The sequence below is a fragment of the Canis aureus genome, chromosome 7 (assembly GCF_053574225.1).
Source record: "Canis aureus isolate CA01 chromosome 7, VMU_Caureus_v.1.0, whole genome shotgun sequence".
NCBI lineage: Eukaryota > Metazoa > Chordata > Mammalia > Carnivora > Canidae > Canis > Canis aureus.
Window position 1 is genome coordinate 52,538,012 of NC_135617.1, and position 26,989 is coordinate 52,565,000.

General features: G+C 40.5%; 1 protein-coding gene and 2 long non-coding RNA genes across 11 annotated transcripts in view; 2 read left to right on the forward strand and 1 right to left on the reverse strand.

The window, feature by feature from the left end:
- Nucleotides 1–26,989, reverse strand: part of PAQR8 (progestin and adipoQ receptor family member 8) — a 95,366-nt gene that overhangs the window by 9,291 nt on the left and 59,086 nt on the right. The window lies entirely within an intron of this gene.
- LOC144317381 (uncharacterized) overlaps nucleotides 1–26,989 on the forward strand; it is a 28,902-nt gene that overhangs the window by 449 nt on the left and 1,464 nt on the right. The window contains exon 2 of one of the 2 annotated variants that reach the window (XR_013383364.1): nucleotides 2,976–3,165. This is a non-coding gene — a long non-coding RNA (uncharacterized LOC144317381). Of the gene's footprint in view, nucleotides 1–2,975; nucleotides 3,166–26,710; nucleotides 26,956–26,989 lie in introns of those variants that run through there. The other variant, XR_013383365.1, reaches the window with a different exon arrangement.
- On the forward strand, nucleotides 16,524–26,704 carry LOC144317382 (uncharacterized). The gene is made up of 3 exons (XR_013383366.1): nucleotides 16,524–16,646; nucleotides 22,152–22,245; nucleotides 25,851–26,704. It is a non-coding gene; the product is annotated as an uncharacterized LOC144317382 (long non-coding RNA).

The window sequence follows — 26,989 nt, forward strand, 5'->3', positions numbered from 1 at the left end:
GGATCCTGGGATCCTGGGATCCCGGGATCCAGTCCCGCGTCAGGTTCCCCACAGGGAGCCTGCTTCTCCCTCTGCCTGTGTCTCTGCCTCTCTCTGTGTGTGTCTCTCACGAATAAATAAATGGAATCTTAAAAAACAAAAAAAAAGTCATCAGCCAGGCCCTAATAGTGTAAGATATTATCTTGAAATATAAAAATTGTAAGTACCGATGGCCTACGTTTCTTGAGCACTTCATCTTAAAATATACACTAACTTCACCAGTGACTTGAAATTCTGAGATAAGCAGTACTAGCTTGAACTTCAAAGCAGTGACAGGCAAATGACCCGCGAATTTGGTTGGTAAAGACCAATACATATTCTGGGAAATACTTTTAACAGTTAAAATTAACACGTGGCCTAAATTTAATATAAAATCTAACTGTAAAGATTGGGGAAGGGAAGTACTTTTGTTTTCTTTTTAAATTATGCTCTGGAAAGTAAATAGTTTTGGATTTGTCTGTTCTGAGTACCTCAATCTGTATTCCGTGAATTTCAGACCTCAGAAATGCTTACCTTACACTTGGAATTTTTACATGACAGATGAGCCAGATGAGCATACCAATTATTTCAGGAAATATTTCATAAAATAGCTGCAAAATTTAATGTGATTTTTTAAGGGGGGGGGGTAAAGAAATAGATTTTCAGCATATATACAGCTGCCTTCTGTACTTCATATTTCTCAGCCTCTTTTCCTCAGAGAAGTCCAAACCTGATTGATTCATCTAAATGGGCCCCTTGCTTCAGAGCCCTTCTGCTGGGAGAGAGACAGCAAGTGCTACTCAAGGCACCACTAATTTTAGTGAAGAAAATTTCATCTTTCTACTTACTCATATTTCTTATTATTGAAAAAGAAAAAAATATGTCTAAAATGTAAGACCTAAAAATCTATAACATGTCAAAAAAGTTCAGGGAGACCTGGAGTCAATCCTTGGTTTGGTGCCATTTCCTGCATAACCTTGGGCAAGTTCTAGAACTATCTAGGTTTCAATTTCTTTATCTGTAAAGTGGGAGTAATGATTCTGCATACTGTATGGGTGGTTATGATGGTTAAATGTGAGACTCTAAAATATAAAATGATTGTTAAGGATTATGGAGTCAGAAGGACAAAAAGAGGGAGAGTGGGAGAGAGAGAAAAAAAAAAAAGAGAACCTGTCATCAGAAATACTTGAATTTATTTTAAAACAAAGAAAAAGCTAAGAGTGCTTCTGCTGGCAGCCAGCAGGGGGATCCAAGAGCCTGGTAGTTAAGTTGTAGATGGAGACCTCCAACTGACCTCTGTGGCTGTTGGTGACAGAGCATAGAAGGGGTCAGGGAGAGGGAAGGGAAGGTGGGAACAGGTGGAGTATGCTGGCCCCAGGATCAAGTGGATCCACTGCATGACTGTGCCTGGGACATGGGACAGTGTTTCAAGTTGTCCTGTGGCTACTGGCTGAGAAGTATGTGGCCTAGGGGAACTGGGTTCTCTTGGAGCTCCAGGGAATTAAAAGCTCTATTCTTTAGATACAGGCTTCGACCATCTTTTGTGAAGTAGAGGGCTAAATCAGATAGAAATATTGGTCTGATTTAGTCGTTGAGAGAAAGAGAGGTTGAGTTACTGGAGATAGGAGCTACAGAGAAGGAATCCCCAAAGATGCTCCTGGATAGGCCCCACCGTAGTATTGCTGTCTAAGATCAAGGGTGTTTCCATCATTTCTGGGTACCCAAACCAGCTGGAGACAATTCCATACTTAAGTTAAAGGACACATGATTGCACAACTTCTGCTCATTTTTGTCTCCTAATACAGGGTTTCTAGGACAATAGCAGGTTCTTATAAACTGACAACGCAAGTAAATTTCTAAAGACTGAAAACTTGGGTTTTGGTTGTCTGATGGTTGGAATAGAGCACAGTGCAGATGTGGGAATCCACTGGCATCTGTCTGAGGGAAAAACGACAGATGCTGCTGTTGCTTTACTGTCAGTTTCCAGAAAATCCCATCTGCCGAGCTCTGACCCCAGGGGTTCCTCCAGTCTTCATATCACCATCCTCACCTCATGGCTTTATGTTGACAAGTCCTTTTCAGAAAATTATTTCTACTTCTCTCTTACTTACGGAAAATAAACTAGAAGAGGTTTATAGAACTAAGAAGCAGAGAAGTACAAGATAGAAGAGTTTTAACCAGCTTCAAAGGAAAAGATGCACAGGAAAAAAAAAAATTGGCAGAATCATCATTTCTCTTGCAAATGAAGCTTTCTTTTTCCAAGGATCTTTAAAATGCCATCATGCCAGTATCAGGGTCTCCTTAATAACTCCATCCTCCAGAGTCTGTAGCGCAACACCCACAGAGAGACCTGGTTGTTGCAGGGACACTACCACAATGGCCTCTGACTCAAGATACGATCTCTTTATCTCTGTCAGCGATGAGGGTGTTACAAAGATCTAGGTCATCTGTCTGTGGGTGAAAAGATCTAAATTCCTCTTTGGAAGTGCAGGGTCATGAAAAATTCTAAACTAATGGTCAGAAAGAGAGGGAATTATTTGTCCTCTGTTGAGCAACTGCTCCTTCCCCTGCTATAAAATTCTCCCTTCTTCTGAGAGCAGCCCCCACAGCAACAACAATGGTGATAAGGTGTAATTTTTTCTTATCATCAACTTCAGAAGCCCCTGTCCAGTGGAGTCCCCCATTGTCTGTCCCCGTGGACAGCACTTACTTTCACTGAGCCAGAGTGTTCTGTGTTTCCAGAAATAGGCTTCAAAGAGCCAGCTGTAAAGTTTGAGAGCCTGTCTGGGAGGAAACCACATATTGGTCTCATGACATTGGTGCAGGCGCACACCTCCAGCTTTCCTGGTGCTGGCTCTGAATAAGGGTCTTCCCCTCATTCCTGGCCTCTGTCCCCATGCACTCCTCCCTGAGCTGATGTGGTCACCAGCAACCTTAGAATAATCTCTTGTGCACAGGGTATGCTCCAGCTCCTCTGCTGAGACAGCTGAAATGTAATCTTCCTGAAGAATCCTTATGAACTGGCTAAGCTCAAGTCATATTTTGGTCAACCACAGAGCTCTTCTGGAGCAAAGATTGCCTGCTCAACAATACTTCAGACTACAAAGGCCATGAAGGAAGAATAAAAATAAGACCCCTTACCTCAAACAGCCTATAGATTCAAACTTCCTGAATCTGTAACCAATACCGCCAGACTGCATATAATTGGGTATTAAGTAGAGTGAAATATAAACAGGTCTCCAGAGCAGAGCACGCTCAGGGCACACTGGGGTTTAGATACGTGAAGGGGTAAGGAGCAGGGCATTCTGGGAAAGAGGGGACTATGAGCGAGGGAATGCAGTGGCTTCTTTGTGGGTCTATGAGCAAAGGGGCCGTGGGGGAGTAATAAGGCAGTGAGTGGGGTAGGTGCATTGGCAATAGGAAAAGGAGTTTAGATCTGAGGTTGCAAAAAGCTTTTAGCTTGTTCAATCATCTCACCTGGGCTGTGGGGATTCATGCTGCTGACCAATGCCCCCCTCTCTTGGCTTAAGTGACACTATCTTCTCTGGTCTGTTTTTTGTCCCACCACCTCTCTCAACTGTGGGGTTCCCAGCCGTCCACCATCTGCCCCCTTTTCCACATCCACAGTCTCTCTCACGTGGTTACTTCTCCCACACCTTTGGTTGTCTTCAGCTAGCACCTGTTATCAGACAATTTCCACACATACATCTGCAGCCAGATCTTTACTGAAATTTGGATTCAAATTCGTAATGGTTCTGGATTTCCAAGTAAATATCTCACGGGCACTTCAACATCTTCAAACTTTTTCAACCCAGAGTTGACCCTCCCCCTACATCTAATCAGTCATTTAGGCCTGCTGATTTTATCTCCACGTTTCTGGAATCCGTTCATTCTTTCTACTTCTACTGCTCTCCATTTGGGCCTTCAAAATGAACTTATGCAGAGGATGAAAACAGCAGTATCATAACTGATCTTTATTCCTCAAGTGATGGTTGCCCTGCTTCATGTCTCCCAGACCCTCTCTTCTCCAAACCACTTCAGGATGATAGTTTAAAAATGGAAATCTGACCACCACTCCCCTCCCCATATTCCCCAGTAGCTCACCATTGCTTATTTATAACACAGACTCCAGGCCCTTAACAGGCCTACTTCTGTTGAACTCCTTCCTCTCCTAGGCGAGGACCCACAGGCCCTGGCCACATTGATGGCCTGGATCATAACACTGGTTTTTCAAAAATGCCACACTCTTTTTATCTCCAGTGCATGCTTCTGCACATGATGACAACCATTCAGTCCAGCAATCCCCACTCATCAACATTCTGCCCAGGTACCAGCTCTGCCAGGAAGCCTTTCCTAACCCCCAGGCCAGGTTTAAGATTCTCCCCAGCAACCATCTACCCTAGCCTTGCCTCTCCCAGCACACTTCTGTCCTGGGGTTCTAATGGTTGTTTTACTCTGCTCACTCCCCCATTCATGGCTAGCTCCATTTGGGACAGGGACTGTGTAGTGTGCAAGTTCCCATGTCAAAAATGGCATGCAGCATATAAAGTAATTATACCCTAATCATTATTTACTGAATGAATAGTTCTTTAGGCCCAGACATATGGCACCAATTCCCTTCTGTTGAGCAAGGTTAAGGGAACAGAGAAATAATGGTTTGGGAGTCAGGGGGTCTGACTGTTCCGTATTTGCTGTCCTCAATTAGTTGTGTGGCCATGCGCAAGACATTAGACTACTCACTGTGGGATGCCTGGGTGGCTCAGTGGTTGAGTATCTGCCTTTGGCTCAGGGGGTGATCCCAGTCCCGGGATCGAGTCCCACATGGGGCTCCCTGCAAGGAGCTTGCTTCTCCCCCTGTCTGTGTCTCTGCCTCTCTCTGTGTCTCTCATGAATAAATAAATAAAATCTTAAAAAATAAAGTACTCATTGTAATTTTCTTCATTAAAAAAAGGTGGGAGGTGATTTCTTGTCTTTCCATCTCTCAGAAAAATAAGAGGATAATGATTAAAATGGGCTGTAGTTGGATAGTGCTTTGAAGAGACAAAACATGCACATTAAAGTACTAGTAATAAAGAACTCACAAAAGGATTATAATTTAGCAATATATCATTTTTCTGCCTTATATTTTATTTAATTCAGTCTTTAAAAACTGAAAAGGAACTTAAAATTTTTGGTTCCTTTCTAGAGAGCCTCATAAAACCTTCCCCAGCTGCTTTCATAGAGTTTGAATTAGACTCAGATTATAATGTCATGGGAATTTGAAGTTCTATCTTAATATGAGCTATTATTTAACTCTATTTTAATAATAGAAGTATGATATCTGTACCATGAATTCAGGTAGTATTTGTACAAGAAAGTGTTTAAAAATGTTACATCATGTTTTGGATTATTTAGGAGTCCAATCTTAAAGTTTTATTTCAGATGCTCTTTTAAAATTATTTAGAAAAATTAAAGATAATTAATGTTAGACAAATTAGAAAGAGAAGAACAGGTAAAGCCTGTTTAGGTTTGTGGCAGCACTGTATCCAGCAAGTCTGTCAGCACTATTCTTTCCAACAGCATTTGCTCACTTGCTCACTTTGTGTATGTGTCAAATTGTGGTAATTCTTGTAATATTTCCAACTTTTTCATTATTATCATATTTGTTAAAATGATCTTTGATCAGTGATCTTTGCTGTTACTATGGTATTTGTTTTGGGGTGCCATGTATGGTCCCCATATAAGACTGCAAACTTAATCAATACAGGTGTATATCGATTGCTCCATGGGCTGGCCAGTCCCTAGTCTCTCTTCCCCTCCTTGGGCTTGCCTCTCCTCTGAGACATGACATATTGAAATTAGGCCAATTAATAAATCTACAGTGGCCTCTAAGTATTCAGGTGAAAGGAGGAGTCACACATCTCTCACTTTAAATCAAAAGCTAGAAAAGATTAAGCTTGTGCAGAAGTTGAAAGCCAAGATGGGCCCAGAGCTGGGCCTCCTGCACCAAACAGTTAGTCAAGTCGTAAACGCAAAGGAGAAGTTCTTGAAGGAAATCAGAAGTGCTACTCCAGTGAACACCCAAATGAAAAGAAAGTGAAACTGCCTTATTGCTGATGTCGAGAAAGTTTGAGCAGTCTAGGTAGAAGATCAAACCAGCCACAACATTCCTTTAAGCCTAAACCTAAACCAGAGCAAGGCCTTAACTCTCTTCAATTCTATGAAGGCTGAGAGAGGTGAGGAAGCTTCAGAAGAAGAAAAAAAGTTTGGAGCTAGCAGAGGTTGGTTTTGAAGTTTAAGGAAAGAAGCCATCTCCATAACATAAAAGCGCTAGGCGAAGCAGCAAGTGCTGATGTAGAAGTTGCAGTAAGTTACCCAGAAAGTCTAGCTAAGATAAAGAAGGTGGCTGCACTAAATAACACATTTTCAGTGTAGATGAAACAGCCTTCTATTGGAAATTCCATTTAGGATTTTCGTAGCTACAGAGAAGTTAGTACCTGGCTTCAAAGCTGCACAGGACAGTCTGACCCTCTTGTTAGGGGCTAATGCAGCTGGTGATTTTAGATTGAAACCAGTGTTCACTGACCACTCCAAAAATCCTAGAGCTCTTATGAATTATACACAGTCTACTTTCCCTGTGCTCTATAAATGGAATAACAAAGCCTGGATCATAGCACATCTATTTATAATATGGCTTATTGAATATTTTTTTTAAGATTTTATATTTATTTATTCATGAGAGACAGAGAGAGAGAGAGAAGCAGAGACACAGGCAGAGGGAGAAGCAGGCTCCAGGCAGGGAGCCCGACGCGGGACTCGATTCCAGACTCTGGGATCATGCCCTGGGCTGAAGGCAGGTGCCAAACCGCTGAGCCACCCAGGGATCCCGGCTTATTGAATATTTTAAGCCCACTACTGAGATCTGCTACTCAAAAAAAAAAAAAAAAATTCCTTTCAAAATATTACTGCTCATTGACAATGATCACCCAAGAGCTCTGACAGAGATGAGATGAACAGCAAGGTTAATGTTCTCATGCCTGCTAACACAAGATCCATTCTGCAGCCCATGGATCAAGGAGTAAATTTAATTCTCAAGTCTTATTATTTAATTCATAATTAAATTCTCTAGTTTGTAAATAAAGTTATAAAATTGATAATATAAATTAAATTATATATTATTTAATTCACATTTCATAAGGCTATAGCTGCCATAGATACAAATTCCTCTGATGGTTCTGGGCAAAGTAAACTGAAAACCTCCTGGAAAGGATTCATGATTCTAGATGTCATTAAGAACATTCATGGAAAGAGGTCAAAATAACACTATTAAACAGAATCATATGCTATAGAGAAATCGTTCATGAAAGGAAGAGTCCATTGATGAGGCAAACTTCATTGTTATCTTATTTTAGGAAATTGCCACAGCCACCCCAGCCTTCAGCAGCCACCACCCTAATCAGTCAGCAGCCACTGAGCAAGACCTCTACCATCAAAAAAGATTACAACTCACTGAAAGCTCAGATGATGATTAGCAGTTTTTAGCAATAAAATTTTTTTAAATAAAAGTATGTACTTTAAAAAAAAGACAATGCTATTATATACTTAATAGACAATAGTATAAATGTAACTTTTGTATGTGCTAGGAAACCACAGAAATCATCTGACTGACCTTATTGCAGTACTCACTTTACTTTGGTTGTGTGGAGCCAAATCTGCAATATCTTTGAGGTGTGCTTGTATAATCTCTGTCCAATAAACTGTAAGACCCTTTGAGGGCTTGAGAATCTTTTATCACCTACCACTATGCCTAGCACATAGATGTGCCAACAAATTGTTGTTGAATATATGACTGAATGGAATGAAAATGTCAGAATAATAACAAACACTTGTGTGTTTATCACATGCCCAACAGTATTCTGGGTATACTGCAAATATTAGCTCATTTAAACTTCCTAACAACTGGGAAGCCTGGGTTTCTCAGTGGTTGAGTATCTGCCTTTGGCTCAGGGCATGATCCTGGAGTCCCAGGATCCAGTCCTGCATTGGGCTACCCTCAGGGAGTCTGCTTCTCACTCTGCCTGTGTCTCTACCTCCCTCTCTATCTCTTTCATGAATAAATAAATAAAATCTTTTTATATAAAAAAAATAAGCTTCCTAACAACTATCTGGCATTAGTACTATTGTCATCATTCCCATTTTACAGTTGAGGAAATAGAAGCACAGAAAGATTAAGCAATTTGCCTAAGGCTATACCATAAGTCCCAGAGCCAGCAGGTAACCGAAAGCAGTTGTCCCTAGAGTCTGAGCCCTTAACCATTATGCTCTCAAAAACTGCACTCTAAATCCAGATTATGATATGAAACTTCAGATATGCTGCTGTAAAACTGCTCTGCTCCATTAACAAAGATAATTTGTAGTTGGCCTTACAAAAGCAATCAGTATCACAAAACTCATTGCATTGCCACTGAGTCTATTTGTAAATCAGATTCTAAGAGAAGAAAATGTAACTTCCATAAAATCTAATTGAAATCCATTGGACAATCCAGGTAGGTCTGTAACCCAGATAAAAGTGGTCATAAGCCCAGTGGGCCTCTTTCATCTTATGTCTGGCTTTGCAGAACTGGTGTGGTGAGACATTCAAATCATAATGACCATAAACTAAGGTCATTTATCAAACTGTTGGAGGAAAGCACACAGATATTGAGAATAGTCACTGAATTCTGTTCTATCTGTAGCATGTTAATCTAAAAAGTCTTTCCTTGATTAACAAAGTAGAGGATTAAATGAAAAGCTCTATACTTGGCAAACAGACATAGTACTGATGATATGGTATCTGGAGGCTAAATAGAAGTGCTTCAAAGCAATGGTGTTCCCTAGTCTATTACCTACTTTAATGGAAACCAAGCTTGGAATAGCTGATTCCCTAGAAAAGCACCAGATGAGAATGTAGAAATCCCAATTTCTAGGGGTGCCTGGGTAGCTGAGTTGGTTAAGCTTCTGACTCTTGATTTCTGCTCAGGTCATGATCTCAGGGTTGTGTGACTGATCCCCAGCATGAGCTCTCCACTTAAGTGTGGAGTCTCTTGAGATTCTCTCTCTCCCTCCCACTCTACCTCTCTCCCTACTTATGTGTGTGCTTTCTCTCATGTATGAATGAATGAATGAATGAGTGAATGAATGAAATTCCAACTTCTAGTTCCAGCTCTACCCCTAACTATGGGACTTTAGACAAATCACACAACCTCTCTATACTTGGTGTCCTTGTCCATAAAAATGGGGTTAATCTCTACAAGCTGTAGAATTCTGCAATTCATCTAGGCTATGTTTTGCTTTGTATGGGAGATCAAACAGTGTGCTGAAATCACCAACAAACAAATCCTATGACATCACCTCATGTCACTGTGGGGCGGGGGGGCTCCCACAGATGGCAGGAAGGTGGCCTGCTGGTTGCTGGACAGAGAACAAAAGAGTGGCAATTTCCATCAAAGAGCAGAAGAAATGCTTCCAGAATCCACAGAAGCCCAGCGTCACACATCAATGCATAACTATAAAGGGTTGAGGAAGAAACAACAGCCAAAACTCCAATTTAGGGTCCATTTGTAAGGACTAGAACTTTGCTTTGAACAGCCTTTGGCCTAACAGACACAGACATGAAGTTGCAAACAGCCTCAAACACCTCCAGGATTTCCAGGCATCCGTCAAGTGAGAGGCTGCTGGCCCCACATTGATCTATGTAGTCACATCTGCCATGTAGCTTATCAGTGTTTATAAAGTCATTTTAAAGAGTGGCACTAGCAGCAGAATCTTGTTATTAGCAGAGATAATTTTGACATGAATTCAGATTCACAAACAGTCAATGCATATTCTCTCCATATTTAAGAAAACCTAACAATCATAAATAACATCTCAATATCTAACAATAAGAGATCTGACTTCATAAATTCTGATAAATCTATACAATAGAATACTATACACCTATTAAAATAATTATGCAAATATTTAACATTTATTGTTCTAGAAAGATTCATGTGAAATATGAATGTTTTCCCTTGTTTTTTCCCTGTAGTCTCCCCTGCACTTAGAACAGGGACTGACTAGCACACAGTAGGTACTCAACAGAGATTTGCTAAATAAATAGAATGAATGAAGGACATTGTTACAAGGGAGAAGAAAATAAAAAGAATATGTCCCCTTTTTGTAAACATATACATGTAGCACAGAATAGGCATGCAACTGCAAATAATCAAAACATTAATACAGACATTGTTAAGTGGTAGGATTATGGGGAATTTTACTTCTCTTCTAGGGTAGATACTATCACTAGAGTATTTTATTTTTAAGATTTATTTTTGAGAGAGTGCACACATGGATGTATGAGTGGGGAGGGGGAAGGGAAGTGAGAAATCCTCAAACAGACTCCGCAATGAGTGTGGAGCCCCACATAGGGGCTCAATGCCAGACCCTGAGATCATGACCCTGAAATGAAGAATCAGAAGCAACCGACTGAGCCACTCAGGCGCCCCTCGTTACAGTACTTTTTAGCAATGAACATTTACTATTTTTGTAATTGGAAAAATGGTTAATGCTATTCTACACATAGGAATATTTGACATAAGTATGTAAACTTGGTAAGACATGATTAATTAGTACAATACATCTTAAGACACTCTCCCTTCCCCCTCCCCCCCAAAACACCCCAGTATTACAGAGAAATATACACTTATTTGCAGTATTCTGTGGATTTTGAGCTCTAGTACTAGTTAGCATTCCATACAAATAAAATTATTATTAGAAGCAACCTATCTATACTTGCCATAATGTAAGATAATGGTTGTATGGGATTTGAAGGGGGAAAATATGTAACATCTACTGTTAAGGAGGCAATCATGTTCTCTTAGATTGGGAAAGGTTGCAATATTGTCTAACGACTTTATCATAGCACACAAACCCAAATGGCTTTAATATGTCAATCCCTGACCACATGGGAACCTGGCATGGCTGAACCCTGCCTGTAAAAAAAGGAGGTGCTCCTGAGTGCCACAGATAAGCCAGAAACATGTGTCACCTTCTGGGATCAGTGACCTTTCCACCTCTGAATCTCTTCTTCTGTGGATCCCCATAATATTGATAGGAGAAAGAAAAGACAACATTCATTTGCTGCTGTGCTCTGGGGAAGATGAGCAGACTGTATTTCCTCCTAGTTTTTCTTTCCAGCTGAAACCCTCTGGCTAGGATTCCTGCATTTTCTTTATTGTTACTTCCTATACTTCCCAAATCTCAGGTCATCTTCTCACTTGAACAGGTACTGTTTTCACAATGCATCATTACAGACACAGAACACCCCTTTCATAGTCAATAAATAGTATCTGTGTTTAATTCTAGTGAGAGGATTTGAGGGGAGCTGGGAACAGTTTATTTTTTTTTTTTTATTTTTTTATTTTTTATTTTTTAATTTTTTATTTATTTATGAGAGAGAGAGAGAGAGAGAGGCAGAGACACAGGCAGAGGGAGAAGCAGGCTCCATGCACCGGGAGCCCGACGTGGGATTCGATCCTGAGTCTCCAGGATCGCGCCCTGGGCCAAAGGCAGGCGCCAAACCGCTGCGCCACCCAGGGATCCCTGGGAACAGTTTAGAACACATCAAACAGTCCAAAGTCAATCAACAGGTTAGCTGGGTGTGATGCTCGCTTTTCTTCAGAGACTTCTTGTTTGGGTAGAGGTAAGCTCTGCTGTCTGAAATGCCTGTTAATTAATGCCTAGGGACAGGAGTCCCCCCAGACTTTCTGTTAAGAGTGTAACTACAGGCTTTGTTAGGTATGGTCTGGCACAGTAACGCAGCCTCTCAGCTTGGTCCAGCCTCTCGCCTGCAGGAAGCTTCATCACCCACCCGCAGTTCTGCTGGGACTGGGGCCAACCCAGGTGAACCCTGAAGAGAGCTGCAGATTCCACTGGCAGGAGATAAATCTGGGAAATGTACTTTCCATAGCAGAAGAATCTGATAACAAATTAAGCCCAGGCTGGAGCACAATATAAGGAATGCAGTTTCCCTAGCAATGAAACATTAACCCTTTTGCAGCTAATGCAGTCCACTCTCTTGGTAGTCCCAAGACCCAGACTTTTTATTTGCTCCCAAGCAAGTCACTTTTTTTTTTTTTTTTTTTTTAAGGCAAGTCTCTTCATTCTCAGTTTCTCTTTAGATATTCTCAAGGCCTTAATTCAATTCTACATTGACTATGAAGGTCAACCTCCAGGCCACCTTGATTTCTCCCTGAACACTTATCTATCTATTCCACACATTTGGTAAGCAGAATATCCAGACCCAAGCACTATTTCACTGCTGTGTGTATAGAAAGCCTTGTCTCTCCTATGTATTTAGTTGCAAGCTCCTTGAGACAGGAACACTGACTTACTCATCCTTTCTCCTATCAGCAACTATCACAGTAAAGGTGCCCCAGAATGTGTCAATAGATCATTGTTTAAGACAAAGGGAAATAAGATTCTCCTTTGGCCCTCTTTGCTTCTAAGAGTAAAACCAGTGAGATCTTTGATAACGGAAATGTGAGGTATTTTTCAAAAGGAAACAACATTTGAATTGGATGTTGTATATCTCTGTGTGGTTCATCTACGTGGTAGGTATCCATAGCAGTGTTTAAACTATTAACTGATTTCTAGTCACCACGTCACTCTTGGTCTATCTCCTCTTACCATTGGTACTTTTGTGCCCAAGAATACCTAAGCAAAGATGCCGGAAATAGAGAGCCCACGCAGAAAAAAAGATAAAGTAAAATAACACTGGAGCAAGAGTTAGCAGATTAGGAAACCTACTTTTTTATCCTTGTTGCATACAAGAAGCCAGAACAGACTGTCCTGGTTCCCTGAACAAGCACACACTTTGCCAGTGTTAGCTGTACCCCTCTATGCCTGGCAAAGCCTCATTTCATTTCTACCTTGGCCAGCACTCTTCACCCTCTAGCCTTTCGCTGGGTCAGCCCCACCATGATTATACCATATTTCTCTCTTTCCTCACCGGCTACTATGTACCGCTAGAGACAGTCATGAAATATTATGAGACCATTATGAATCCATGCCTTTTAACCTCCACCAAGACTCCACATTATACATTTGGATGTCCCACATTAAGCATTGTGTGTTTAAAACCAAACAACTGATGTACCTAGTTTTGTGACTGGTATGACCAGTCTCCCAGTCACCTAGCCTTGAAATCAAACTGGAATATTTCCTTTTCCTCCTCCTTCCTTCAAATCTGTCATTAACCCTCTACCCTCCCCACCTTTTTTTAAGTTGCTGCATATCCAAAACCTATTCCTTCTTTTCATTCCCCTGGAAGCTCATATACTGTCCCCAAAATATTATGGTGATAAGTTCCCAACTGAGCTTGCATCCTCCAGTCTCTGGCCCCCGTTCCATATTATTTGACTTGACTAAAGTTTGGTTCTGATGATGATATGCCCCAAAGCCACTGGGAGTCTTCTCCTCTCTGCCAATGAGAGCTCAAATTCCCCAGGCTGGCAGTCAAAGCTTTCTGTGCCCTGATTATAATCTACATCTTCAAACATCATTCACTGCTTCAATTCATGCAGAACATAACAGAGTAAATAGAATAGAACATGTCAGAGTGCACTTCACATTAAGGATAAGTACCGTCATGCAACTCCTGGTTCCTAAAATAAAGCATATTTGTTACCAAGGGTGATGTTGAAGTTTGAAAACCACTGATCTATGCCATTTGCTATTCCTAAGCATGCCTTGTGACTTTCTTTCATTTTGAAATTATGAAATATTTAAAGTATACAGACTAATTTGGAGGATAATACAACAAACAATTGTCAATTCTTAACATGTCACATATACTTCAGATTTTAAAATGTATATGTGTATTTATGTGTATGGGTGTATACATGAGTGTGTTTATGTGGAAGTGTCTATATATAGACATATATATATGCATATATATATGCATATAGAGCAGGTATATATATATATATATGTATATATATATACACACACACACACACACACACACACACACACACATATAGAACAGGTAAAACTGAGACTTGGCCTGAGTCTACCCACTCCATCCTCCTCTCCCACCAGCAGTCTCTATACACTAAATTTGGTGCAGATATTTGCCCAGAGCAGATCCCAGGGAATGCTGATTGAAGATGCCACTGAGCTTCCCTTCTTTTGGTACCAAGCACTGCTATCACCATCTAATGACATATAGATCTCATAACAACAGTATACACCTAGTGGCTGCTGCATTCCTGTGCATTATCATTTCACCATGAGGGTAAAGAGAAACCCATCACTACCATCAACACTGTATGTTGGGAGAAAATGGAGGTACAATTTACAGACTTAGACACAGGAGGCTAAGTCTCACTTTTATGTGATATATATATATATATATCCTTGAGCTTGATAACTTCTTGGGGCTAAATGACCACAGGCAGCATCTGTGTATAAAGATCAAGGCAAATACATTCAGATGTAAAAGAAATCAAACATTGAGCAGATAACTATGTTACAAACCGGTCAACCAAGGCTTACTGCCATCAGTGTTGGCAGGACTTGGGAAGGAATCCATTTCTCCTCTTTCTATCTAGTCCCCAATAGTCCCTAGACCTCAGCAATCACTGCACAACTCTAGCTTGGGGAGAGAGGCAAAGACAGCATATGTGTTTCCAATGGCTGCCAGTATAGCTCTAGAATCCTTGGCCAGGGACAGGATTGTGGTGAGACAAGGTGCCTGTCCACCCATAGATCCAAGTTCAGTGGTGTGGAGATGAGGGCATTGTGAAGGACTCTTCCTGATTTCAGAGCAGAGATACATCCTGATTATACTTCTTTTGTTTTTACTAGCCATGGAAAAGATTAACTGGTGAGATGTGGGAAAATCAATTCAAGAACCCAATGCTGTAAACCTCTTTGCATTTTACTCATGAGTACAAAGTATTGGTTTAAATGATAGCAAGTTGATACCTATTTATAACAGCCTCATAAATTAGTAATAAAACATGTCCAGGTCACAGGATTTTTATAAGCAGCTCACCATTCCAGGCCATATGACCTACCAGAGAGACAGTAACTAAAATAAGTACTCTTGAGCTACTCCCCCCCGCACCCACCCCAGTTATGGGTTGACAGAAAGGTCAGCTGAAGCCCTGAAAATCCTAGTCCTATGAAGGACTTAAAACTCATATTGGAAATGGGCTAAACAACACGCAAACTTAGGAGACACTAAAAACTCAAACTCCTGATTGTTGTTTCTATGTTATGGAGTTTGATTTTAGAAAGGACCAAGCATGAGAACAACCATTTCTCTTTACTGTAACATGACCTCGAGTCTCAGATGACATCTGATTATAATCTGTGCAAGTGCCACCTGAGTGCCTGGATTGTTTTTCCAATTGAGTTGAAATGCCCACGGCCATGGTTTCTGTGTCAGCTGCCCGCCACCATAAACTGTACAGCTATGTACCACTTGGTCACTGCGTTGGCATAGCCACATACCACCTGTGGGCCCTGGAAGACATAGACTCTAACAGCACCAAGAGAGAATTTCTCCAGTCCTTGCTCAAATTGCTCCTTCTCAAAGAGGCATCCCCACCACACTACTGATTTAATATCATTTGCATTCTCCCCAGCCCTCTAGAACCCCTTACTCTGCTTTACTTTTTGTTTTCTGTAGTACTTTTCACTTCATACATTACTTTCTTTCTCATAGATTTTTAATTGTGGCAAAATATACCTAATGAAAATTTCCAGCTTAACCCTTTCTAAGTGTATAGTACATTCACATTGTTGTATACCCAATATCCAGAACTATTTTCATCTTGCAAAACTGAAACTCTATAGCCATTAAATAGCAACTCCCCATTCCTCCTTCCTCCAGCCCCTGGAAAACACCCTTCTACTTTCTGTCTCTATGAATTTGCTACTCCAGATACTTCATATACATGGAGGCATGCAGCATTTGTCTTTTTGTGACTGGCTTATTTCACTTAGCATCATGTCCTCTGGATTCATCCATGTTGTAGTGTTTGTCAGAATTTCCTTCCTTTTAAAAACTGAATAATATTTCATTGTATGTATATACCATATTTTGGTTATCCACTCATTTGTCAGTGGACATTTGAGTGCTTCCACCTTTCAGCTAAGGTGAGTAACACTGCTATGAACATAGGTGTGCAAGTATCTCTTTGAGAACCTGCTTTCAGTTCTTAAGAACTTGCTTTCTGCAGTTTTTAAAAAAAATTTTTTAAATTTATTTATGATAGTCACAGAGATAGAGAGAGAGAGGCAGAGACACAGGCAGAGGGAGAAGCAGGCTCCATGCACCGGGAGCCCGACGTGGGATCCGATCCCGGGTCTCCAGGATCGCGCTCTGGGCCAAAGGCAGGCGCCAAACCGCTGTGCCACCCAGGGATCCCGCTTTCTGCAGTTTAAGTTTCGGCAGTCAACTGTGGTTCAGAAGCAAATGATTATCCTTCTGATGTATCCTCAGAAGGTCCATAGGAGCCTAATGCTACATCACAATGCCTGCATCATTCACCTCACTTCATCTCATCACGTGAGCATGTTATCCTCTCATATTACAAGAATGCTGAGGACAGTACCACAAGGTATTCTGAGACAGAACACATTCACATAACTTTGTTATAGTATATTGTTATAACTGTTCTATTTTATTAGTTATTGTTCATCTCTCTGTTTGCCTAATTTATGTTAAACATTATCATAAGTATTTGTGTATAGGATATACATAGAGTTCACTATGTATAGTGAACAGGCAGTTTCAGGCATCTACTGGGGGTCTTGGAATGTAGCCCCTACAGATACGGGGGAGGGGAACTACTATATACTCAAGTGGAATTGTTCCATCATTGGTAATTCTAGTTTTTTGAAGATTTATTTATTTATTTGAGAAAGAGAGACAGAGAGAGTCGGGGGGAGAGGAAGAGGGAGAAGGAGAGAGATAATTTCAAGCAGACTCTCCACTGAGTGCGGAGCCCGACATAGGGCTCAGATCTCACGATCCTGAGATCATGACCTGAGCCAAAATCAAGAGTCAGACATTTAAGTGACTGGGCCACCCAGGCACCCCAGTAATTCTATTTTCTAATTTTTTAAAGACCTGCCATACTGTTTTCCATACTGCCTGCACCATTTTACAATCCAGCGAATAGTACACAAGGGTTCCAATTCTTCAGCATCTTTGGCAACATTTGTTAACAATAACATTTGTTATTATCTGGCTTTTTTTTTTTTTTTGTAGCCACCTTAATAGTGGCTAAAAAATAATCTATTATTTTTATTTATTATGTTTCTTGTCTGTCCTTCCTGGCCTGGCTACTAAACCAGCAGGGGGATTTTTGTCTATTTTGTTCACGGATGTATCCCTGAACCTAGAACAGGATTTGGCATATAGTAAGTAAGCAGTAAATATTTTAAGAATGAATAAATGAATTGGTGAAAGAAAGACACACTGACAGTATACTAGTCTTAAATTTCCTAGTTTCTATGTCAACATCTCAATCTAGCTATCTATCTGTCTATCATTCCATCCATCTATATCGTCCACACATTACCTTTATGCAAGCTACTTAGCACCTTATGAAAGCAATTATTCTTTTAAAAAATTATTGGCCGAGTGTCCACTATGTGCCATTATTTTGTTCAATATTGTTCAAATAGAAATTCTGAAGCACATGGAATTCAGTATTTTTGGAGAGCTCACAAGAAATCCATAAGAAAGCCAATGAGAGGGATGCCTGGGTAGCTCAGTGCTTGGGCACCTGCCTTCAGCTCAGGTCATGATCCCAGGATCTGGGATCAAGTCTTGCATTGGGCTCACTGTGAGGAGTCTGCTTCTCCTTCTGCCTATGTCTCTGCCACTTTCTTTCTCTGTGTCTCTTGTGAATAAATAAATATTTTTTTTTAATTTATGATAGTCACACACACTCACAGAGAGAGAGAGACAGAGACAGAGACATAGGCAGAGGGAGAAGCAGGCTCCATGCACCGGGAGCCCGACGTGGGACTCGATCCCGGGTCTCCAGGATCGCACCCTGGGCCAAAGGCAGGTGCTAAACCGCTGTGCCACCCAGGGATCCCCTAAATAAATAAATCTTAAAAAAAAAAGAAAAAAAGAAAAAAGAAAAAAGAAAGAAAACCAAGGAGAGAATCTGTAGTACACAGAAAACTTAGTTCTTATCTGGCATGTCCATTTATTCTCAATGTCCATTTGATACCTTTGCTCATTTGTGCATACCTCAAAATGAACACAACCAAACAGAACAGAGCTGCTTCCTCCACTGACCTTCCTTCTGTCCCACATTCCTTGTTTCTATCTCACTGAGTAGCTCCCAGAAACCATATATATATTTTTTCCCTCAGTTTAACCTGGTACTCCTTTTATCCAGTTGCCAATAATAACTATTGCTGACATGTATGAATGACATATAGTAAGCTCTTACTCTATGCGAGGAACACTTCTAAGTTCTTTGCATCTTATTAACTTGTTTATTCCTCACAACTCTATTAAATGGAATACAGATGAGGCAAAAGGTCAAATCTCTTGCCCAAGGGAAGGGACCACCTGGCTGGGAAGTGGTAGAGCCAGAATCTGTACCCAGATGGTATTGCTCCAGAGGCTATGCCCTGAACTTCTATACTACTCAAGAAATACTGTTTCAACCTCATTTATTCTGAAATGTATTAGCTAACTTTCCTAAATGTGTAAGTGAAAATAATTTGTATAATTCAGAACCGTGCAAGTCCTTTAGCTCCTTCTAGATATCAGTGATCATTAGATAGCTTGGATAACGAAGGTACCAATGATCAGAAAGATTGTGGACAGTGTCTACGGTGTGCCTAGAGCCTTACTGGGAAGTTGCTTTCAAATAAAAGTTCTCGTAGGACTTTATTTTCCTGTTTTGATAGTTTTTTTTTTCAAAGTGCAATGTGTCAGTAACAATTAGCTTAACTGAAGATTTTGATTAGTCAAAACTATATTGCAGTTGATACATTATCATTAATGTAAACAAGGCATATCCATTATATAAATACTATTAAAAAATGGACAATTTTTTCTACTTTGAGATTGTATTGATCTTGGAGGCCAAAGGCACCAGAAGGAAGAAGACCCAAATCCTACTCAAATTAAATGAATCACATACTTAAAAATAAACCACAATCCTTCTGGCACCAACAGTGCCATCTGTAAATGGAGAATAATAAAGGCCAACAACTTGAGATTCCTGAATTAAAGTTGAAAAAATAAAAAAACAAATGTAACTATAAGCCTAAGACAAGAGGACTACAGGTCCAGAAAGTGTCACTTCCAAATTTCAAGCTGATTTTGTGTATAACAGCCCACATTATTTAAGTTCATCATCCATTTCACATTCAAACAAGATCCTTTTAAATCAGATGATTTTGGGATCCCTGGGTGGCGCAGTGGTTTGGCGCCTGCCTTTGGCCCAGGGCGCGATCCTGGAGACCCGGGATCGAATCCCACATCGGGCTCCCAGTGCATGGAGCCTGCTTCTCCCTCTGCCTGTGTCTCTGCCTCTCTCTCTCTCTCTCTGTGGCTATCATAAATAAATAAAAAATTAAAAAAAAATCAGATGATTTTAACTCCAAAGGGATGCACTTTCACACCCCAAGAGTGCCTTTAGAAAACAAAAGATGCAGTACCAGCCAGAAGCAATTCAGGCAAGTTCCATAGATCATATGGTCTTGGGAAGAGACAAGCACTGATTGTTACCAGAAAACTCAAGGTCAGTACTTGCAGTTCCATTTCCACCACCCCGGCGCTCCCTTCCACAAAGGACGGTAGTATCTACTGAAAAGTTGCAATTATCCCCCAGGCTTGCTATTATTTCAGCCTCACCAGCCACTCATCCCAGGCAGAGAATTCAACTACTTTGGACATTCCCAAAAACAGCAAATGATGGTTTTTGGCCTCTTTTTATATGACATCCAAAAGGATGGAGGAGGTAAAGAATGGTCGTAAACAAGAAGTGATTTCAGTTGAAGTATGATTTTTAGATAAGCATTGCTAGATAAAAGCAGGAAGCAGGGCTCTAAACCTAACCTGATTTTTAAAAAATACCTTTAAAATACTGGGCCAGAGTAATGCTTTGTTGACCTATGTGGTTTTTCCCTTTCCCCTACCCCCTCATATCCAGTTGAGACTTCTGAAGTAGAAAAGGGCCTCTGCAGATCTGCTAATAAATCAGAGCATTCCAAAATGAACCTTGGTTTGACTTTTGCTTGCAAAAGAATGTACTGTTGGTTAAAACAAGAGAAAACCACACTTGACACATACAGCCTGCTCTTGACCACCCAGAGGGCAGCCTGACCCTCTGTCAATCTTCCTAGAGATGGCCAGGCCTGGAGCAGCCCTCGCAGCCTCTGCCCACACGGTTTATCAGAGGGTAATTTTTTTCTAGTGACTATAGACTGGCCCAGGCTATTCCTACTGTTTAGTACATTATCTATAATATGATCATGAGTACTTAAAACATCTGTCAAGGAAGTCTTGTCACTTCACAGGCATTAACTTAACAACCTCCAAATTTCTTCAGAAGTAAAAAGGATTGGTAGTCAGCTGAGAGTAAGTTAATTACAATGAAGCACAAAGTTTCTTGTTTTCACTTCTCATTCACTAAATTCAGCTTAATACAACTGCTAGATTAGGAACTCTTAAGGACAGGCTCTGGGCTGCCATTTCCTTTCTATGCCCCTTAAGCATTAAGCATTCCATTTCTCCCATGAAAAGAATGATCTTAATTAGTCTTACTGACTAACCAACAATCTACAAACTGAATCGACTTTGGGTTTGTGTTATGGAAATCCACAGGAACCTACTATGGATTGGAAAGTCACCACCTCCAAATCTTCCATGAACCATCAACATTTAAAACATTTTCCATTGTCATCTGTTTTCCAGATGGTGGTAACCTCTCCCTCCTGACCTTTGATCTGATTCTGGCTGAAAGAAGAGAGCTGGTCCCTAACTGTTAAAGACCAAATGTGACCCCAGGCAGAAAGGCTCAAGGGATTATAGTGCAGGGAGAGCTTTAAAGACCATTTACTTTGGAGACAGCAAATAGATTTCAACTCTCATGCCAACCTCTTTGGTAAGGGCTTCCTAGGGTCCTGTGCTGAGAGGCATTCTAGGCCTGGGCTGAACTCAGAGGGAAAAGTGCTGTGTTTGATTTACTGCCATAGGCTCTGAAGGGACACCAGGCTCAGGTGGGAGCCATGGCACAGAGCCATGTATTTGCCATCCCCAAGTTGATTCTACGATAGAAAGCTAAGAGACTTGCAGTCCACCACTTTCCCCGCTTGACTTTTTTTAAAAAGTAGAAGTTGGAGCAATCATGAAAAACTGTTTTGAAATATTGATGAAATAAATATTTAAAGAAAATCCATACGCCCTGAAAAGGACATCAGCTGAAGTCCTTGCTGGCATGTCCCAGAGAAAGCCAAAGGAGGAATTTATTTTTTATTTTTAAAAGATTTTTATTTATTTGAGAGAGAGAAGGGGGCAGGGAGGGGAGAATCTCAAGCAGACTCCATGCTGAGAGTGGAGTCTGACCTGGGTTTCAATCCCACAACCCTGAGATCACGACCTGAGCCAAAACCAAGAGTCAACGCTCAACCAACTGAGCCACCCAGGTGCCCCCAAGGGTGGAATTTCTAAGCTCTTGCTCACCGACCTCCTGATAGGTGTCATATTTTAGAGCTCCACTGTGAGACGATTAAGTAGGAACTGTGTAGTTCTCCATGGGTTATGTGGCTTCTGTGATAGGACTGCATGGGGAATGATGAAGAAAAAAAAAAAGACTGAGGTTTGAGAGTCAAGTAAATGTCAATGATTCCCAAAGACAAAGGAGAGTATTAAGCAGAAAAGTCAATGTGATGCTTGTTTTGATAAGAAAAATAGGGAATCAATTTCTTGAACTTGAACCAGCGAAGCTCTCTTCTTCACACAATCAATAGTATTTACTTGCTTTCTGCTCTGCTCCTAACACTGATGGACCAAGTGGGTGCAGACAAGGCAAATAGCATGTGCCTTTCACAGCCAGCTTATATAATTTCTCTCCCTCTCCCCTGAGGTGGGCTTGGATGCCAGAAGCCAAGTTAACCCTCTGGAGAGACAGAGTTGGCCTCCCAACATCTACTCTGTGTTGTCAGCCAACTGGCTCCCAGGTGAGGAGAACATTTTTGGCAGTAACTGTAGTACAAAGCAAGCAAGAGACCTTAAGAAAAGGCAAGGGAGAGGAGGCAGGCATGTGATTCTGGAGACAAATAAACACAATTAGCTGTGCTAGAAACAAACTGAAAAGCCTCAGTGGGAAGACTGAATCCTTCTGCCAAGAGAGAAAACCAAAGGGAAATTCATTAAAAAAACAAAAAAACACCCTTTTGCTTCCCTTGGCAGCCGGGGTCCAACAACAGTCATATTTTCTATCAAGTCCTTTCCCTTGTGGGTTTCTCCAACATCTCAAATACTATGGCAATAATGGTGCTTTATCAGGTTTGCTGCCCAGAGAGAATACACTAATGTTTCAGGCTGATCATATCATTCAATGGAGATGACAATTCCAAGCCTTTTAGAGGCATTCTGTCCCTGTGTACTGAAAGAGAACCCAATTTGCAGCAGTGGTCAGGTGGGTGAATTCACAGAAATCAATAGTTATATCCCTGAACATCTGTTCTTCCACCCCAAGATCCAATTGTGTAGTGTAGGATTGGCTACAGCAGAGAGGTTTAGAGGCAACCACCTAGAATGGCGGTTAACAGAACAGGCTCTGGAGTTAGGCAACTTGTAAGACCGCCACTTACACCTTGGGTGACCCTGGGCAAGTAATTTAATCTCCTTGTGCCTCATTGTCTCCATCTATAAAATAAGAATATAATAGTACCTGACTAATAAATTTAATTGTTGTGAATTTTAAAGAACTATAATGAAAGAGTCATTATCTTTTAGAATTTCATTATCTTTTCCTTTCTCCAAACACCCAACTACCCAATCTTTTCACCATCAAACCTACTTTAAATTATTATTCATTTCCTATGCTTTGAAAGTTTACAAAATCAACTACATCCAATAAATATTCATTATCCCCTATATTTTAGTTAGATACACACAAGTCAGGGTTTGAGTCAGCTTTAGATGAGCTGATGATTGGCTCCAAACTAAGTTGCCATCACGCCAGCCCATGGCAAAGCACTTCCAAGTTTTAAGGGCCTGAGCAGCACACATATATGCAGTTTTGCAGGTGTATGAGATAATGAAAAAAATGCCCAATGTATACCTCCACCACCACCTCTACCCCTACCTCTCACCCCCTACCACCAGAGTCTATGCCTCCAATACGTCCAGGAAACCGCATATATAAATTCAGAGTCAGTTCCAGAAACTTCCAGTTCCTGGAATCCCTTAAATAGGGTGATGATCTGGATGGACAGGAAAATCCACCCTGGACCAATTCCAGGCTAGATATACACTCTAAGGGAGTCCTTAATTAAACTCACACTCATCCACTCCATGCCCTCTTACAAACAAGGAATCGTCCACCCCAGCTCTGACATTTACTAACTATAATGGCCTTGGGCTAGCCATTTCATCTTTGTTTTCTCCTTTGTAAACTGGGATTATCTCCCTTCCAAGGCTGTTTTAGGGATTAGAGATAATGTAAACAAACTGCATTGCACGATGCCTGACACAGGTAATTCCTCAGTACAGTAGCTACTTTATGTTGCTCTATGCCTGTGTGTATGCATGGGTGTATTATTATGCACCCATATCCTTTGGAATTGGTTTGTATTTTAGGCCCAGTGGTTCCCCAGGCCATGAGACATACCGAGGCCACATAATTATAGTTTAATATTTTCTGTCTCTTTCATTTGACAAAATTTTGATGCAGCTGCAGTCTCCTCCATAGAGCTAATGTATAGGTAACTATATTACTGTCATCAATACCTACAATGTCCTCTCCTGCTTGATTCCTTTTTTTCCTTCCATAAAAATCTTGTGACAATATCTTTTATTTAAAAAAATTATAAAAAGGAGAAAAATGTGGTACAAGTCTAGCAAGGCCATTCTTATTACTATTGTGAAATGTTTGCTAAATGTCCATGTCCACTATATATATACTGTGTAAAGTCAATGGATGAGATGAATATTAATAATAAAGCCAGAACTCCATTAGCAAAGACTTCAGTAATGATCCAGTAGCAATCCAGGCTTCTCTGGGGAAGTTTAGGGCTAATCGGAAATCTTTATTTTATTTTTAACCTTACCTAAACCTAGCAGTCTCTTTCCCCTCCTCCTGAGTTATTTTTCTTCATAACATTTTTCACTACCTAAAAGAATATATTTCCTGATTTTGTTTATTGTCTGTCTCCCCACAAGAGAATATATGTTACATGAAAGGGATCTTGATCATGTCTGTATCTCTAACAACTATAATAATGCCAACCACAGAGTAGGCCCTTGAAAAATATTTTGTAATTATTTCATTATCATTTCCTTTCTCTAAACACCCAACTACAAAAACACATCTAGATATGCAATCCTGCCATATGTTTTCCTCACATAGCTGACCACTGCGACCCACTGCAGAAGACAGGGTATAAACACCTAAGCACAGAGTGTATGAAGTGGTACCATGTGAGGTGAAGAAAAATGAAGCAGAATGAAGTGATTTCCTTAGGGCCTTATGTACACCACATAAAGGTATCATTCTGATTTTTGGCCTTGTGCTATTGGTTAAGCTTTCCCCCATCAGAAATACCTACCTCTCTAACCTAACCTAACCTAACCTAAATGTTACCTCTATTCAAGATCTCATTCAGGTTGTTTCTCCTGAATTATACTGACTTTAAGAGCTCACAGTGGCTCTGCCCTTTGCTATCCAGTGCTTTACAGCCCTGTGCTTAACTATAAGCAGTTTAAGGTTTTCTTTCTTATATGAGAAAAAAAAAACTGTTTCTTCAAATGTATTACAGGTTCCTTAAGCACAAAATCATGTTTTATCTTTCTCTTAAATCCCTCAAAGTAATTAGCACAGTGTTGGGCACTTATTGTGTCGTCAAAACCCTATACATGAACTGACAGATTTCCAATTTGAATCCCACCTCTGCTACTCTGGCATGATTCCATTTACTTCCCCAAGTATATGTTTTCTTTTTTTTCCCTCATCCTTCCAAGTGCTCCTCTATCAGAATGATTCTCCAGCTGCAAAAATCTAAAATATTACCATCTTAGATAAGACAAAATTGTTGAGGACCCTGAGAGCAGCAAGTCAGAAGGTGCCATTACATTCTGAGTTGTAAGCCATAAACAACAAAGTCATCATCATTCAGAATGTTTGGGGGGGGGGGGGGAGAAAAACGCAAGAAATACCTATAGCACCTCATGAATTAACCTGAACCCTTCACCAAGCCAAGATCTGATGAATCATTTTCTACCTGAAATGCTGCCCAGTTTCAATGACATTCCTGCAGCTTTACCTCAACCTGCCTGGGTGACATTCTAGTACCACAGCCAATTCCGACCACGGCATCTGTGTATGTAGGAAACTAACTTCATGTTCTGAAGTCCTCAGGGCTCCTGGCAGCTCGAGAGAACAATAGCAGCGTCTTTATTTTGTTTAAGTGCAGGAATAAAAAAAACTAAGCTGGAACTCTTGGAATGAATTCTTTATTTTATTTTTTTTTATTTTTATTTTTTGGAATGAATTCTTTGGACAGACTTGAATAGACTATGGAGAATATAAATTTTCTTTTTTCTTTTTTTTTTTTTTTAGATTTATTTATTTATTCATTCAGAGAGAGGCAGAGACACAGGCAGAGGGAGAAGCAGGCTCCATGCAGGAAGCCCGACGTGGGACTAGATCCTGGATCTCCAGGATCACAACCCGGGCTGCAGACGGCGCTAAACCGCTGCGCCACCGGGGCTGCCCTAAATTTTCTAATTCAAGAGCCAATACACTTGATACACATTGATTTTACATCATCCTCCCTTTTCGTCCTTTTTTTTTTTTTTTTTTTAATTTCTTACCAATCCTCTGCAGAGTCTAAAAGAAAAACAAGAAGGTAGTTTTCACCAACAGAAGGTTTATTTCTCACAAAAGTATGATCTATAAGCCATATTCAGCAAAGTATGTGTGTTTTAATTCCATCTTCAATTGGTTGGAGTAGGTGCAGCCCTCCTCCAGTTTTACACCTGTAGATTTATCTTTGACCTCTTGGGTATCCTCTTAGACTCCAAGAGCAGGTGTTAAGGATAAGGTAAATACAGAGTTTCAAGCCACTGATGAAAAGCAACAAATTCTCTATTCCTTGAGAATAGAAACATGTTTTCTTCTCTGCTTTTCTTAATCTTGGATTGCATCATCCGGGAAGGATAAATGTCACTGCCCTTAATGTTAGCTACATCTCAAGACCAACAAAAAAGTCTTAACATCAGCAACCTTTGCTTTGAACCTCAAATCCTAGGAGTTGGGAACTGGTTAAACTCAGATATCAGCTCAGCCTGGGGATCCTTGGTACTTCTCTGGGTATACTCATCTCAAAATTTTGACGTCTCCAATTATCTCTACTATATATTAACATTCATTGTAATTATGATTAATTTACTCACTCAACAAATTTCCTTCTTATATAGTATTGAATCCTCTTCACGTACGAAAATACTTTATTGACTGTCTAGATGGCTTGGAAGCTTGTACCCTCCCGGACATGCAGAGAAGGAAATTATTCCTGAAGCCCCAGGCTTAACTCAACCTGATCATCCAACCCCATTGACTTACAACAGAGAGCAGCAGTTCCCCACTTCTGCAGAAGTGTGGTTTCTCAATGTCACATGGGATAATGTGAAGTCTAATTCTTCCACTCTAAGCTTCTCAGGAGGTAACCAACCAGCCCTCTCCTATTTACACTTGAC